At 38.5% G+C, this 15945-nt stretch overlaps 1 long non-coding RNA gene across 1 annotated transcript; it reads right to left on the bottom strand.

Moving 5' to 3' along the window:
• Positions 1–1840: 1840 nt before the first annotated feature.
• On the bottom strand, positions 1841–5075 carry LOC123381038. The gene is made up of 3 exons (XR_006587541.1): positions 5021–5075; positions 3763–3866; positions 1841–3206 (listed from the first exon to the last, which is right to left on the bottom strand). It is a non-coding gene; the product is annotated as an uncharacterized LOC123381038 (long non-coding RNA).
• Between the last annotated feature and the right edge of the window lie 10870 nt (positions 5076–15945).

Here is a 15945-nt window from a genome sequence, read left to right as displayed (position 1 = left end):
TTATTTTTATTATCGGTATTAAGAGTTAAACACTGAGAGTCTCACTTTACGATTTTTAGATACCACTCTGTATGGTTTTTATTGAGCTTAAGTTATCTTTCTTGAGGTGAACCAAATAGGTCTTCATACATTACATATACTATGTGGTTTAGGATACCTTTTTACATTCTATTTACAATCTGCTTTTTAAAATGTATTGCTCTCTTCCTCCCACCTCTGTAGCATGTTGGATTAGTGTCTCATTTTAGTAGTTTATAATGTCTTTTTTACTGGTTTATAACAGATGGTTCTGAGCTCATTACTCTATAAATATAGATTATATATATATTTTTTTCTGTGTGAATTACTTTGTATTAGTCCCTGATGAAGCTCACCTGCCATGTCTGAAACTGTTCTTGTCAAATAGCAGATCCAACAATATTTTAATTTTTACCTTCTGTGTTTTACATTTTGCCTTGCTTGTCTTTTTAGTGCATAAATGCTTGTGGGCAGAAAGCACTCATTTTATATGTCAGTTTCAAGCTTCAAACACACTGACAGTTTTGAAAAAACAATGAAAAGACTTTCAGGTAAAAAAAATCCTATTTTAGGACTTATTTAGGTTTACTGAAATGGTGGAATACTTGTTATAAAGCACTATAATCCAAATATTTCAGTACTGGGCTATATGATCAGAAACCCACATGTGTGATGCCCACATAGATCTTTTACAAAAGGATAACTATGGTGAGATAGTTTGTTAGCTTAAGATTATATATATATATACATATATATATATGTATATATATGTATATGTATATGTATATATATGTATATATATATGTATATATGTATGTATATGTATATATGCATTATATATGTATAATACGTATATATGTATTATATATGTATAATATATATATGTATTATATATGTATAATACATATATATATTAAAGTTTTTTAAATGTTTATGTATTTATTTTGAGAGACAGCAAGTGCGTGGAGGAGTGAGGGAGGGGCAGAGAGACAGGGAGAGAGAGAATCCCACCCTACACAGGGCTCAATCTCACATTTGTGAGATCATGACCTGAGCCAAAATCAAGAGTTGGACCCTTAACTGACTGAGTCACCCAGGTGCCCCAAGATTATACTCTTTTAACAATAATACAGAAAGTAGGCCAAAAGAATAGTTTAAAAATTTTTTTAATGTTTTTATTTATTTTTGAGACAGAGCATGAGCAGGGGAGGGGCAGAGAGAGAAGGAGACACAGAATCTGAAGCAGGCTCCAGCCTCTGAGCTGTCAGCACAGAACCCAACGTGGGGCTCGAACTCACAGACTCTGAGATCATGACCTGAGCTGAAGTCGGATGCTTAACTGACTGAGCCACCCAGGCGCCCCAAGAATAGTTTAATAACAGCTATGGCTTATTGAATTCTACTGTGGGTAGACATTACTAGTTGCTGGTCCTTTTATATATTTATTTTATTGTGTATTCTTGTAAGATGCTATCAGAGGCTTGCCCCTGCCCTTTCCCCTGTTATCCTACCTCTAGAAGAATTTAAATCATTTGATTCGATTTAACCAGGGGATGAAGTTTTTCAGATGAGTGTGTAGGAGTGAAAATGGCAAACAGGGGAGGTTAGGGTGAAAATGGCAAGCAAATTAAGAGTTTTCAAGTGAGAGATTGTAATCATGGACCACGGGATCTAGGCTGGGTCAGAACAGATATGAGAGAAAAATGAGAGACACTAAGAAACTGGTATGGTTAATGGCTTGGAAGTTTTTGAATTTGAATAATGGTTAGAGTTGGCAATTTCACTGAAATGAGATTGTAGTAAAAAAGATTAGAAACTCAGATTCTGGAGGAAAGTGGGTTATTGGTAATGGCAAGTTCATGAGTATGAGCATGGGACAGGTGACTGAGGTGTGGTAGAAAAAAAGATGATTAAAGTGATAAGGAGCTGAGAGGTCCAGATGTTGGATGGATCTTCCAATGGATGAAGATGCCCCAAGAATGGTGATAGGACTAGGGGTGGAAGGGAAGGTGGTGTGGTAAGCACAATAATGGCTCCCTGAAACACCCATGCTCTAATCTCTGGAATTGTGAGCACATGTGCCACAATATGTGCCAAAAGAGACTTTGCATATATGAGTAAGTGAAAGATCTTCAGGTGGGGATCTTGGATTACAGAGTGAGGGACAATTTAATCACAAGCGTCCTTATAAGAGTCAGGCAATAGGATCAGGAGATGTGATGATGGAGGCAGGGTTTCAAGTGATGTGAGATCATGGGCCAAGGATGTGGGTAGCTTCTAGAAGCTAGAAAAAGGCATGGAAACAAATTTTCCCCTCTAGAAGGTAGTACCTCTAGAAGGAACATAGTCCTGCTGAAATTATTTTAGACTCCAGAACTGTAAGATAAGAAATTTCTGATGTTTTAAGCCAATGGATTTGTGGTAATTTGTTATAACAGCAATAAGACACTAAAACACTAAAAAACTCTAAATATTAGAGTCATTAACAAATTAAGGAGAGTGGTGGTAGTGGGTAAGAGGTAGGGTGGTAAATGAGAGAACTAAGGAGGCAATGCCTGATGCCCACATTCAAATGTTGCTGGGGTTTCAGAAGGAGGAAGGAATTTTACAGGCTATGTGTCATGAATTCCAGTGGTCATAGTAGAAGGTTTGGGAATGATAGGAAATAGGACCATTTTTGGGTGGGCCCAGGTGATCACAGGGATATGTTGATGGAGAACCTGGGGAGTTTCAGTTTCTGGTGGCACTTGGATAAACAAGGAAGAGAAGTGAGATTCCTGAGGGTCTCTTATTTCCAGAGAGTTTAATTTATTTATTGAACACCTATAAGGAAGCTCTGACATGGTCACAAGTGGTTTAGTGGAGTAGGGGCAAGTGAATGCATCCTCGTGGGGAATCCCAGGGACTAATGCCAGGAATCTGAGTTGTTCCCAAAGCTCTCTTTCTTTGTTCTGGAGGCAAAGTAGTATGGCATGCTGGAAGGTTGAGGGGAGATGAGAAGGAAAAGATGTTGATGGGAGTATCTTACTTTGAATAGGAAGCTTGAGACTTCTTGTCTGGTGGCTTGATGGGAAGGAGAGAAGACAAGCCACATAGAATGGAAGAATCAGACTTCTTATCCACAACACTGGATGCTGGATGGCAGTGGAGTAATGTTTTCAAAACTCTGAGGGAATAGGACTGAGGACCTAGAATTTTATACCAAGGAAGAAAACAAATCAAGTGTGAGTGAGGGAGTTTGTTTTGGGATGGATTCCTGGCCTTTGCTCTGCTCTGCTCTATACTGCAAGGCACTGGCTCTGTGGGCTGGATTTCTCAAGCTCCTATTTCGTTGGCTGCTGGTGGGTTCAAGTAGTGAGAGCACAGAAGGAATCAAGAAACCAGAGTATAATTCCTATTGCCCTTATGCCTCTAGTGAAATCTGACCTTTGCTGTGCCTTCTCTGTGGCTCCAGTTTCTTCTGGGTGACCAGGCTGAGGTCTGAGATCTGCTAACACCACTTCTTGCTTTGTCCCTCCAGCCTAAGGATGGTTGTGAATGTCTACTATCTGTAATAATCTGGGTTGCCTTTTCCCTTGTTTGGTTTCTCAGTTCTTCCCTTATTTATGTAACCAATTTTCTCCATTAAGTTCCCTCTGTTTAAATGCTTATAGTAGTTTCATTTTTCCTGTTAGGAATCTGAGTAATATATATATAATAAGATAAAGACATTTTTGGAGTTCATGGAATCAGAAAGCTTATCACCTTCCTTCTGATGTAGGCAGGCCGGGTCCCAGGACCCAGAGGAGGATCCTGAAGGACTAGTCAAGAGGGTCCTTGGCTTCCATAGGATAGAAATCAAACTTGAGCTGGGAGGAAGTGAAAGCAGAGTTTATTGAAAGTATAAAAAGAGTGCAGGTACAGATAGATCATCTGGGAGGCTTGGAAAGGAAAGTAGAATGAGTCTTGTCTGTGCTTGGGGTTTGGGGTTTTTAATGAGAATTATGGTCTGATGTATGTGTATGTATGCTCTCAGGCATCCAGGAATTGGTCAGAACAAGGGCAAGGGTCGAGGTGTCATCCATAAGTCACTTATTCCTTAAAGCCAGGGGGTCTTGGCGTTGAGATGTCTAGTGTTGGCAGTTTGGAATACTCATGGGATTGCTTCACCTGTCATTTTTGCCTGGGCATTTCTTAGTTGTTATCTATTGTGCTAGAAGACTCCAAAGAAATCATTAAGTCTTTGTCCCTTACAAGGAGGACATACATTATTTGTGTATATAAAGTGGGCATTTCTTAGTTGTTATCTATTGTGCTAGAAGACTCCAAAGAAATCATTAAGTCTTTGTCCCTTACAAGGAGGACATACATTATTTGTGTATATAAAGTGGAGATAGTAGTGGGTTACGAACGTGGGTCAAACCAACACTCGCTAGTGTTGGCAGTTTGGAATACTCATGGGATTGCTTCACCTGTCATTTTTGCCTGGGCATTTCTTAGTTGTTATCTATTGTGCTAGAAGACTCCAAAGAAATCATTAAGTCTTTGTCCCTTACAAGGAGGACATACATTATTTGTATATATAAAGTGGAGGTACTTGTTCTAGCAAAAATAGAATCAGTAAAAGAAGCAAAAAAGCATATTTTTATGGTATCCTTCAGTTTTCCTATCTCATTTCTTAGGAAGTTTCACCATAATACAGTTTAGAAAAACAAGGGAGGAACTCAAGAGAAAGGCTGGATCTACCTCGAGAGGGCAAGAGGGAGCAGTGGTTCCAATCCAAGAAGGGAGTGAAGGCAAATCCAGGATAAGAGCTATGCCTCAGGCCTGGAGATAAACATTTCAGCTGAAAACAGGCTATGAAATGCTCCAAAAAAAAGGCAGTTGAAGACCCTCCTCCCGCCTCCCCCCCAAAAAACCCAAATCACAATAAGGTCACAAGCTGTGGTGGTCCTAATTTAAATACAATATGCAAGGATTGATTTTAAACACAATTGATAGAGTGTAAGAGAACCCATTTCACCTTGATGCAAGGATCTTTCTCCTCTCCATGGCCCCAGGTGTTGTGACATTGGGCTTGTAAAAAAGAAAACACAATCCTAGCGTTACACTGGGCCTTGCAGTAAAAAATATTTAGAGTCATATTAATGTAAATGCTGTTTATTGTTTGTTTTTTTTTTTAGCTCTTAAAGCCAACTTAAATACAAAGAATAAAAGACTTGACTGTGGTTGCTGCAGAGAATATAAATGTTAACAGCCTTGTACTGGAAAGTGCAGTTGCCGAAGGTCAAGGGAGGCAAGTTGAAGGGATGAATGAGGCATTAATATTCTCATTTTGCAAAGAATGAACCAACTCAAGCTGATAGAATAAGCAGAGGACTACTATATTATTAAAAATGAAATGATTAAGATAACTAATAGTAGATATAAAAGCAATATTGTAATTTTCAAACATTAGGAGAAGAGGAGTAGCATATCTGAATTCCATAGATATTGCTTTCAATTGTTATATCTAGAAAAAGGCTGTCTAAGGGCGTGGGGGCTGGGGAGCAGGGATGGTGGGGTAGTCTGTTTCTTTTCAGCCTAAACTCTCTTATTTTTTAAATTTGTTATCAGGAGGTTTTAAAACACATGGGAATAAAATAGAATAAAATGTTAACAGTGCTTGTCTCTGGGAAGTAAAACTTTATCCCCGCCCCCCCTTCTTTTTTCTTTGCCTTTTGAGTTCTCTATAGTGGACATTTATTTCCTTTTTTCATGAAAGCATTTATTTACTTAAAAAAAAAAAAAACAAGAACAAGAACACTGTTTCCTTTTTCTTCATCTTGCACAGAATTGAGTCCAAAGTCCTTATTAGCAAGAGATAGTAGTGGGTTACGAACGTGGGTCAAACCTTACTCGCTAGCTATGTGATCTCTGTCAAGTTAGGTAGCGTCGCTGTATTTCAGTTTCTTATCTGTAAAACTGAGATATGAAATATGGTACTGATCTGTTTATGACTGTTCTGAGGATGACATGAGTTAATCTGTAGAGAGCTTCTGGACTGGTACCCAGCACATTGTAGATACTATGCAAGTGCTTACGATTTTATTACTTTGCTATTCAAGATTCTTTATGATCTGGCTCCATGGTACCCTTCCAAATGTGTCTCTCCTGCTTTCTTTCATACACAAATTGTGTCTTCCCACCTTTCCCTTCTGTCCCAATCAAACTCCTTCAAAGTCCAGCTCAGGCACCACTTCCCAGGCTGCTTTCTCTGATCTTGCAGTTGAAAGTAGTTCTGCCATGCACTACAACTTTTATATGAGCTATCTTATGACACTTAAAACTTCCTATCCTGTATTCCGTTATCGATGTACATATGCATATATTTTTCTATTTAGGTGTTGGAAGCACCTTGAGGACAGAGTATTTTATTTTCAAGAGCTTGGCAGAAAGTAGATGTCCCCCCAGTACTTTTTAGTGTACATTAATGAGTCCGAAAAGAAAAGGACAAGCCATGTGGTATCTTAATTGCAATAAAAGGCTCAATATGCTTTCCCTCTCCAGTAGAATTGTTATGCTCTTTTCACTTTTGTTTCTCTCCTATAACAGGCTGGGATAAGACTTAGAGGCAGTCTTGGTAATACACCACGTTTTACATTTCCAATAAATCTTTAGTAGCTCACTGCTGAGGCTCATTAGAGAAGTGCTCTTTGTTTACGGAACAAAGACCACAGTTTTTCACTAAAATGCTGACTCATTCCTTGCTGATGTTTGATCCAGTTCAATTGTTGCAGAAACAGGCTAGTTGCTGTTGGCACGGATTTTCATTGTTGTTTCTATAGGTGGCGCTAGCTGTGCGTGTTAAAGCCACAAATTGGGCTACAAATTAACCTTGCTCAAACATAATTGAATGTCCATTTGCTTTTCATTCTTTCTCTCAGGCATTTTGCTTCTTTGTATTTTATTTACTCTTAGAGAATTTCCCTAAGCAATATTATGGAGATACTCCTCATTAAAACCAGGTCCAGTAAACATGGGATCATTGTCAACATCTTTGAATAATTTAGGTTTTAAAGAAAATATCAATAATAAAAAAACTTACATTATTTATAGTGATTATGAATCTATTATGCTGAAGCATTAATTAAAAAATGCTATTACTAATAACACCTGGTTAAATGCAGAATGCTAATTATTAATATTAATGAAAGTATTTGTAGCATTTCATATTTTATAATATTTCATGCCTAACCTCCCTGTATTTTTATTATACCTCTCAGTAAAAATGCTGACATTTCTCCTTTCAATATTGTTTTTGTATTATCAGTGTGAATATTTGATATTATTATGCTTAAGGCCATATTTTATGTTTGAAAAATAATTTACCACAAGGACTTAAAGGTGAGCATCTTGTACTTTGGCTTAGGAGTCCAAGGCCTAAAGAAATCTAGCAGTGAGCTCAACGAGACTGAGTAAGTGAGAGTCAGTGTTTTCTGCTTCTTTTTTCAAAACGCTTTTCCTGGGGTTCTTGACACACACAAACATATACACACATGTGTGAACACATTTGTCTGTGTGTAGGAGAAGTTGAGAGGGGAGTAAAATCAGAGAAATCACAATGGATTCTTGGACAGAAGTATAGCCAGTAACTGGCACTGATTGCAGGAGAAGGCAGAGATATTTTCATGAGCGTGTGATGTAAGCTGTCACATAGGGCCCTCTGCTTAGAAGAATCCAGTGCTTGGTTTAATGCTCTGCTTTTGCTGTTAAAATAATGTTCAAAAGAGGGGCCCCTGGGTGGCTCAGTCAGTTAAGCCTCCGACTTCAGCTCAGGTCATGATCTTGCAGCTTGTGGGTTCGAGCCTGGCCTCAGGCTCTGTGCTGACAGCTCAGAGCCTGGAGCTGGCTAAGGATTCTGTGTCTCCTTCTCTCTCTGCCCCTCCCCTGCTCATGCTCTGTTTCTGTCTCTCTGTCTCTCTCTCTCTCTCAAAAATAAATAAACATTTAAAAAAAGTTTAAAAATAAAAAATGTTCAAAAGTTATTTAGAATTTCATTTTGCATTGGACCTGGCCAATCATGTATGCTGTCCTGCCTGTAGGCTTAATATGTTTAAAACCCATTGCAGGGCTAACGTACAGAAATTTGCTAATACATGCCATACCCTATGTGACTATCTTGAAAGCTTTGAGATTGAATGAAATGGAGAATCAATAAGAAATCCCTGAAAATGGTCCCAGCCCAGGGTCATTGCCAACGGGCCACGGAAGAGCCTTCTGTGTAGAGCCTCAGTAGGTGCCTGCCAGTGTTCACTCACCCAGATTTCAAAACACACACTCAGCATCCTCATGCTGAGAACTGTTAACGATTTTTGTTGAGTTTGTTAAGGATTTTTGATACTTCTCCAGAAATTCTCATATCACCTCACATTGCATTCGGTTCCCGAATGGACCTATGAAACATTTTTTTTCTGGTAGGCGGAGCACGTTTTCTTGCCATTCCTGCTAAGTAAGACAAAAAAAGATAGAACTAAGACACTTATATATTTAGCCTAGTGCAATGGCAACAGACCTACAATTGGATTAGCAAACAGGGTGGTTTTCAACTTTGGAGCTGAAACTCATAACTATATTGCGGGCACTCTTTTGCAGGGAGAGATGGCTTTATCAGCTGTTCACATGGCTGTGCTCATCAGCAGAAAATAAGAGTCTGTGCTTAATACAATTTCTCCCTGGAGTGAATTTGCACTGGAAGTTTTAAAACTTAGATCTGGGATAAAAACCTGAGCATGCCATGGCTTTGCCTCCTGCTGTGTATTCCAGATAACTGTCCTGGTACAGTTTATAGGGTTTAGGGGCTTACTTAGTACAGCTATTTGTGTTTACATTATTGTATCTATTTAAGAAGAGAAAGTTCTCTGTTTCAGTCTTTACAATAAATTCTTAACAGGGACATATGGAGACAGAATCCATATCACCATGAACTTGGGAGCACAGTTCCTGGGAATACTCTTGGATATTTAGCATGCTGGGGTTCCTGAGCCTTGTTCTCAGGAGAAACCAGAGGATATTTAGATACAAACCCTTCTTAGATAGAAGCACTTATGTTTGTCATTCATTCATACATTTATCGCTATTTACTATTTTATTTTTGTTTTTTGCTTTAGAAGTGAATAGGAATTTGTCACTTCCAGGTTTACACTGGGCAAAGACTCTAATGTTGGGGTCCCCGAGCTCAAGAGACCTTTAATATTCTGTTATGTGACCGTTCCAGAAACAGGAAGGGATTTCTTCAAAGCTATCAGTTTGTTAGTATCCACTTGAAATATGTAACCTCCTTTGAGGCTAATTTCAAGGAAATAAGTCATCATATATATCAGTTCCTTATATATAAGTTCCTTCTAGCAGATGGGAGCCAAACCATTAGCACATTTGCCACAAAATTTGAATTCTTAAGATCGTGGGAATGTAGCCTTCATTTCCCATTGCCAGGTTATGGGTACTCATGAGCCTTTGCCTCTGGATGGTAGAAATGGGCTTTTTGTTCAGAATCTCAAGTGACACGTACTATTTGTGAGGAATGACACATGCTGTTTGTGAGGAATCGGATCTCTGAATAAATTGACCATAAAGCAATTCTTTATCTTACCTTTTCTACAAGAGATCATAGTACTTAATTATACGTTTTTTAGAGTTTGAGGTTAGTAAAGGTAATTTGTAATAACAGTTGGTTTCACTTTATTTCAGATGTAAGTTCACAAATATCTCTAAAATAAAACTAGGGTTAATATCTTATTCCTTATTTAGAGTTCCATTAATATAAGGTATAACACTGTTCTTACAATAAAGCAATTCATTTGTAATTTTTATAGTCTCATTTAAAAGAGTGATTAAAATAATAAAGGAAGTCCATATGTAAATATTTGGAAGGTAATTGTCAAATAAAATTAGTATTTCTATAGAAATACATGCTCAAAGCTTATTCTTCTTTTCAATAAAAGTACTTCACAAGGTACCCAGATCCCTGTTTGATTTTCTTTGTTCCCTCTTTAGTTCTCTGTAACAAAATCCTAGATGCAGGAGAAACATTTCATCATGTGGTATCATCTTTTTCCTAGAAAAGATGCTTCCAAGAGTTTCCAATGACTGGCCAATGTTATCTGAGAGACATGTAAAAAATGCTTGACAGAATAAAAAATAATTAAAACAAAGCAATCCGTAATTCCAGTGGTCAGAGATGAGCACTGTTAATACAATAGTTATAGAAGTCTAGAACCTTCCTATGAATGAGATTAGTTGGTCTTTCCATCTGTCGCCTTTTTTCCATTAGGTTTTATTTATTTACTTTTGAGAAAAAGAGAGAGAGAGAGAAAGAGAGCACACATAGAGAGCAGGGGAGGGGCCAGAGAGAGAGGGAGAGAAAGAGAGAATCCTAAGCAGGCTCCTCTCTGTCAGTGCAGAGCCCAGATGAGGGGCTCGATCTCACAAATTGTGAGATCATGACTTGAGCCCCAAATCAAGAGTTGGACACTTAATCAACTGAGCCACCAGCTGCCCACATCTATCTCTTTCATTGATTTATCTTCATGTTCCCCCAATATGTGTGTGTCCATAATCTCACTTTACTACTTTTAGGACAGTTGCTGTTTTCATGTACTCTTGCTGTCCTCTCCATCAGAGAGGGGATTTGTTGGGGGTGGGGCTTCCTTAAATCTTCCCCTCACACCAACTCCACTATCTCTGATGTTTTTGTCCATGAATGTGAGCCTGCCTGGGAACTGCCAGCCCCTTGCATCCAGATCTACACATCGACTTCAGACCTTGGGGAGACAGAAAAGTAGCTCTACTTCAAAAGGCTGGAATCCTCAGACATGGGACTCTCAAGGAGAAGGCTGTTTACCTGATTGTGAGCAAATTCTAGAAAAGAGTCCATCACAAGCCTTGTGTGTAGTTGCTGTGATTCTTTCTGGCCAGGCAATGCTGCATCTGGTTTTGCCTGTGAATTGCAGAGCGCTCCATGCCTCTCTCCAGCACCCCATGAAGAAAAGCTTTTGACATGACTGTGGTCCTTTTTTGTCCTGCTATGATTGCCTGTCTATTCCTGTGGCTTCTAGTAGCTTTTTTCCTCACTTGAGTAAGAAATTTCCCCTTCTGCTACATCAAGTTGCTATTCTTAAAAAAAAAAAAAAAAAAAAGATGTTGGTCAGTCTTTATCTCCATAACCAAGAGAGAAAGGAAAAAAAGAGAGAGATTGGCAACCCAGAGTTTTATTTAGCGTCTTCATTTTTTTTATTTCAGAATCCTTCAGTTTCCTCAAGCCCATCTGCCTGTACTTTCTGCTCTTTCTATTAAAGCATCAGCTTTGAAAGATTTCAGGAAAGGATTTGGGGACCCAAAAAGTTAATACACACTTATGTACCAATCTAACCAATCTCAATCAACCTTAGATGAGCCGGGCTAACAATTGTCTATAAAGGAAGAGCTATTTCAACTGTTTGCCTAAGCATAGATCTACGAGCCATTTTATTTGCCATCTTTATAGACACTGTGTTATTAAAGTCATTCACCGACGGGGAATATTTTCAAAAAAATTCATTCCCCCATGGGAAATTATGAAAAATTTAGAATGGCACATTTTAACTACTGAATATTAATGCAACCTTTCCTAACTACTAATAAAAGAACGAAATCCCTGTTTATGAATATATTAAAAAGTTAGATCAGGCTGTTTTATATGCACCGGTAATTTTTTCACTGCGACGTTCATTTTTACTTTAGGGTTTAGACAGGACTGTGATGGGATTGATAAAAGCAGAACTACGCACTTTGTAAATGTGTGTAATTGTGCCCATTTTTGTCTGCATGGAATTGATTGCAGTGTTTGCATTTGAGATGAATGAGTTCAAAGTCCTTAATTCCATGCATGACATACATGGAATTACTCCCCATCAAAGGGTTCAATTAAACTGATAGAAAAATTAAGTTGACTATCTTGACTGAGCTATGACATGTCCTATGTCATAACTTGGGTGTCCCAGTGAGTGGACTAGAATTATATTGATTTAATAAAGACTAGCAGTTTAGGAATCAGGGAACCTGAATTTTAGCCCTATGTTCATTAATGACAAAATTGGACAATTGCCTGTGGGCTTCATGTATGCTGAGAGAGTATATATGAGTATGTGTGTATGTGTGTGTGCTTATTAAAAGTGGTACAAGGTAAGAAGTGTAGTAGAGCTGAAACCTTGGGTGTGTTATGAACAGTGGTGGGAAATAGAGGTGACAAGTAGGTCAGACCATGAGGGACATTAAATGTCATGCTAAAGAAATTAAAGTTTATTATAAGAGTACTTGGGAAACACTCTTCTAACTTTCTAATTATAATTCATTTAAGACTTATATAAGAGCTGCAAAAATAGTGTAAAGTCCAACATGCTATTTACCAAACTTCCTCTAATGTCAACAATTTGTATATTTATCAAAACTAAGAAATTTACATTGGTACAATCCCAATAATTATAGACTTCATTCAGATTTTTACCAGTTTTCCCACTAAATGAAAAAAAAAAATCTCTTCCAAGATCCCAAAGATTCTATCTACACTGCATGCGCCTAGCTGTCATGTCTCCAGTATTTTATAATCTGTGATAGTTTCAGCCTTTGTCTTTCCTGACCTTCACATGTTTCAAAAGTACAGGTCAGTTATTTTGTAGAATATCTCTCGATTTGGGTTTGTCTGAAGTTTCCTCACGATCAGATTGAGGTTATGGTGTTTTGGCAAGAACACTACAGAAGTGATTTGACCTTCTCAGTGTATTATATCAGGTGGTACTTGGTGCTGACATGCTTATTATTGGTGATGTTAACTTCTTTCATGTGGCTAAGGGGGGATATGCCAGGCTTATCCACTGGGAAGTTATTATTTTCCCTTTGTGATTATTAAGTATTTTGGAGGGACATTCTTTGACACTATACAAATGTCTTCTTCTCCTTAATGTTCTGCCCACTAATTTTAGCATATACCCATGGATTTGCCTGGATCCATTACTACGGTGGTGTTCAAATGGTGATTTTTTAATTTCCATCACTTCTTCTACTCTTATTAATTTGAGTTCTTTTGTAAGGAAGAGTCACTGAATTATTTTCAGGAATGACAGGATTACCATGGTATTAATATATGGATAAGAGATGGGAAGAAAGCAAGACTGGAGGAAGGGAGACTAGAAACTAGGTGACTGTTGAAATAATGACCAGGGCCTGAACTTAGGCAAGGACAAAACAGATAAGCAATTGATATGAGGGATATTTAAGAGGCAGAATGGAGAGAGCATGGTGAGTTCTTAGATGTGAACCAGCAAGGAAGGCATCAAGCATTGTACCAGGCATCTGTCTTGGAGATTAGGAATATTGGAGGGATAAATGGTTTTGGAAGAAGAGAGCCAAGACAAATTCAGGGATGGACATGCAGAGTTGAGGTATCCCCAGGGAACATCCATGGAGCATTGTCTAAGAAGTTAGTCATACAAAAGCCAGGAGCTTAGAAGAGAGGTCTGCCATAGAAGCATAGATCTCTAAGTCCTCAGTAAGTAGGTCAGAGTTGCATTCCTGGACGTTGCAGCCTGAAGCTGCCTAGGAGAAGTAAGTGAAGACACAGAAGTCATGGTGAGCTAAGGAACACCAACATAAAGGCAGGAAGGGGAAAAGGAACTCGTACATAGAGAATGAAAATGTGTACCTGGAACAGTAGGAAGAAAATCCACACAGTGGGAAAACTTAGGTAAAGTGAGTAAAGGTCTCATGGAGGAGGGGATGTTCACTGGCTTGCAGGTTATAGAAAAGTTAAGTAAGGAAAACGCTGAAACAGTATGACAGCTACAAGTTAATTTGTAACCTTAATCAGAGCAATTTCCCCATAGTGATGAGAGCAGGCCCTCCAGATTCCTATGGGAAGTGGAGAAGGAGAGACTGTGTGTATAGACTATCCTATCCGTGGGTTTGAAGGAGCTGGGAAAGAGACGGGATGGTAGGAGGAGAGGGAGAACTAATTTAGATTATTATTAGATATGCTCCCCTTCTCATAATCATAGACTATGGTTTTAAGTATAATATTTATTCTTTGTACATTATCATGAGCAATTCCCCTTATTTCTCTAGTGCTTTATATTAAAACACACACACACACACACACACACACACACACACACAGAAAATGTTATCTGGTGGTATCGAAGACAATGCATCAATCCATTGTCAAAGAATGTGCTTCACCTGGCTAGAACAGAATCACCTAAAAACATTTCATTATTATATCTCAGTTCAGCTCATTTGGATTGAGTATCTGGCCAAGGTCTCAGTGTGCTCAGTGGGCATGTCAATTTGCTTTGCTTGGCCAGGTTCCTGAGTGTCCCCAGTCCCCAGCCTTACAAATGCTTCATCATCAGCTGAATGGAAAGCAAGGTGAAAGGAGACAGAATGGTTCAGCTCAAATCTATCCCCATGAGGGAAAAACAATTGAAAACACATGCCCTACTCACAGAGGAGCAACAGCGTTATCTTTGTATAACATTAATTCAACATAGAGGTCAAATTTTCCTCAGTAAACCAAATTACTTCCTTTATTCTGTCTGGAAAGAATAATATTTGCCTCTAGAATATCCTTTGAGCATGAGAAATTAAGCCTGGAATATGAGTCATTTGAGCTAAAAGTACAAGATATTCTGGAAGCTGAGTTTGGCCTTGTAACTATATATTTTATAAGGAACTTCTTTTCATTCTAAAAACAATGTAATAATATTACAGAAGGGGAAAAAACAGAAAAAAGAACCATTACTAATCTCATTAACATAGTTACTCTGCTTTTTGAGTATTTCCTCATTTCTTTCTATATGCACCCAAAGTTTTTACATAATTGCAATCATACAGAATATATAGTTTTATGCCTGGCTTTTTCACTTGACTCATAGCGTTACTCTGAGTCGCTTTTTACTCTTTCTAATTATTCTTTTTTAATGATCATATAATATTCCACGGAGTGTTTGTGCCATAAGTTAATTAAGCATTCCTCTTCTGCAGGACATTTTGTTTCTAATTTATCACTTTAATACATAAGGCTGTATTGAAAAATGTTGTGCGCCATGGTTTTATCCCTATGTTTTGTATTATTTTCTTGGGATAGATTTTCTAAACCAAGATTACTAAGCCTGAGGGATGAATATTTAAGCTCTCCATATGTACTTTCATATTGTTTTTTAAAAGAACTTACAGATTACATGTCACCAACTGAGGTTTGCCACATGGGTGGGAGATCCAAAGGCCAGAGCCAGGTCAGGTGGACTGGGTTTCCATTGGGAAAGACGTGGAAGGCCAACACACATGCTGTCTAGAGATCTGCTGATAATAAACGTTAGGGAAGCTGACATTCTTTTGTCAAGTTCCAACTGGAGGTGGAATTCTAATATCTGCTTTTGGTAGAGACAGAGAGAGAGAGAGAGAGAGAGAGAGAGAGAGCGAGCACATGAGTAGGGGAGGGGCAGAGAGGGAGACACAGAACTGGAAGTAGGCTTCAGGCTCCACACTGTCAGCACAGAGCCTGATGTGGGGCTCGAATTCATGAACTGTGAGATCATGACCTGCGCCAAAGTCAGAGGCCCAACCAAGTGAGCCACCCAGGTGCACCAGGAGGTGGAATTCTAAGTAGGAGAAACAAAACAGGAATTAAAAAAAAAGGGTCAAAATCTGGTAGACAGTTCAAGGACTGAAGAAGTTGTGGGGTGGGAAAAGCCAAAAGGGGCATAAAGTACAAGGCAATTTGAGAACTTAGGTTTGGAGCCTGTATTAGAGGCTGTACGTGTGCAGAACTGACGCATTAGGAGTGTGTCAGACATGCATAATGACACGGGACTTGGCAATAATGAAAACTGATTTAGTTTTCACTGTCTGTTGGATACTCTCTTACGTTTTTCACGG

The sequence above is a fragment of the Felis catus genome, chromosome D2 (assembly GCF_018350175.1).
Source record: "Felis catus isolate Fca126 chromosome D2, F.catus_Fca126_mat1.0, whole genome shotgun sequence".
In the NCBI taxonomy this organism is placed as follows: domain Eukaryota; kingdom Metazoa; phylum Chordata; class Mammalia; order Carnivora; family Felidae; genus Felis; species Felis catus.
The sequence above is the reverse complement of the archived record's forward strand: the minus strand, read 5'-3'. Positions and strand labels throughout refer to the sequence as shown.